The sequence below is a fragment of the Phytophthora infestans genome, genomic scaffold, assembly GCF_000142945.1.
Source record: "Phytophthora infestans T30-4 supercont1.102 genomic scaffold, whole genome shotgun sequence".
NCBI lineage: Eukaryota > Oomycota > Peronosporomycetes > Peronosporales > Peronosporaceae > Phytophthora > Phytophthora infestans.
Genome location: NW_003303657.1, coordinates 181,672 through 183,696, shown reverse-complemented (window position 1 = coordinate 183,696; position 2,025 = coordinate 181,672).

Here is a 2,025-nt window from a genome sequence, read left to right as displayed (position 1 = left end):
TGGAGCGACTTCGTGCTGCACCGCGTCAAGAGCGATAGTGGATGGCAAGTGTCGGGCGAGTTGCAGTCGAGCGATGCGAGGTGGCTGAAGACTGCGGAGGTGGTTCTGGCGCCGCGCACGGCCAAGTCTCAGACCGTGACGTTGTGTACGAACGTGACACTGGTGGACGCGGTGTCGTCGCAATCTGTGGTGGTGGAGATCTCTCACTTGGTCCGGAGCATACCGGACCCTCGGCCTCTGGTGTCGACTGCACTGCTACAGCCGATCGTGGTGGAGAGCCGGGGGGACGAGGCTGCGTTGGTTTCGATGGCGGACTTGGGCGCGTTGGGCACGTCGCTGGACAGCTCTGCGGTGTGGTCGGAGTACTGGTCAGTAGACGTGGAAGTTCGCGGGCGCGACACGGACACGTCACTGAGCGCGTTGGTCTTCGACGGCGTGCAGGCCGACGTACGGACGCGCGCTGGCGGTAGCGTGTCAAATGTGTCGAATGTGGCTTTGTCAACGCTGGCGTCAAACGGATCGGACGGGTCGGCAGCAGGCTTGCTGCAGGTGTACCCGGTGGCGTCATTCTCGGGTGTATTCCGTGGTTCTTTGGTGCTGGTGATCCGGGAGAAGCGGAATGCGGCACAGTGGGTGGAAGTGGTGCGTCCGCTGGCGATCTCATGGCGGCGTCGCGACCTGAACCTGTCTGTGGCGCTGCGCTCGATGGTATTCGTGAACGAGACGGTATCGTTGCCGCCGAGGCAGTTAGTGTCTGTGGCTTTGGATCGCGCGTCTGCGTTGCTGGTCGGCGCTCGGCTGGACGTGCAGAGCGTGAGCATGGCAGTTCCTCGTTGGAGCGACTTCGTGCTGCTGCACCGCGTGAAGAGCGATGGTGGATGGCAAGTGTCGGGCGAGTTGCAGTCGAGCGATGCGAGGTGGCTGAAGACTGCGGAGGTGGCTCTGGCGCCGCGCACGGCCAAGTCTCAGACCGTGACGGTGAGGACGAACGTGACACTGGTGGACGCGGTGTCGTTGCGATCCGTGGTGGTGAGGGTCTCTCACTTGGTCTGGAGCATGCCGGACCCTCGGTCTCTGATGTCGACTGCACTGCTACAGCCGATCGTGGTGGAGAGCCGGGAGGACGAGGCTGCGTTGGTTTCGATGGCGGACTTGGGGCGCGTTGGGCACGTCGCTGGACAGCTCTGCGGTGTGGTCGGAGTACTGGTCGGCAGAGGTGGAAGTTCGCGGGCGCGGCATGGACACGTCACTGAGCGCGTTTGGTCTTCGACGGTGTGCAGGCCGACGTACGGACGCGCGCTCGCGGTAGCGTGTCGAATGTGTCGAATGTGGCTTTGTCAACGCTGGCGTCAAACGGATCGGACGGGTCGGCAGCAGGCTTGCTGCAGGTGTACCCGGTGGCGTCATTCTCGGGTGTATGTCGTGGTTCTTTGGTGCTGGTGTTCCGGGAGAAGCGGAATGCGGCGCAGCGGGTGGAAGTGGTGCGTCCGCTGGCGATCTCATGGCGGCGTCGCGACCTGGACCTGTCTGTGGCGCTGCGCTCGATGGTATTCGTGAACGAGACGGTATCGTTGCCGCCGAGGCAGTTAGTGTCTGTGGCTTTGGATCGCGCGTCTGCGTTGCCGGTCGACGCTCGGCTGGACGTGCAGAGCGTGAGCATGGCAGTTCCTCGTTGGAGCGACTTCGTGCTGCTGCACCGCGTGAAGAGCGATGGTGGATGGCAAGTGTCGGGCGAGTTGCAGTCGAGCGATGCGAGGTGGCTGAAGACTGCGGAGGTGGATCTGGCGCCGCGCACGGCCAAGTCTCAGACCGTGACGGTGAGGACGAACGTGACACTGGTGGACGCGGTGTCGTTGCAATCCGTGGGTGGTGAGGGTCTCTCACTTGGTCCGGGAGCATGCCGGACCCTCGGTCTCTGGTGCCGACTGCACTGCTACAGCCGATCGTGGTGGAAAGCCGGGAGGACGAGGCTGCGTTGGTTTCGATGGCCGGACTTGGCCGCGTTGGGAACGGTCGCTGGACAGC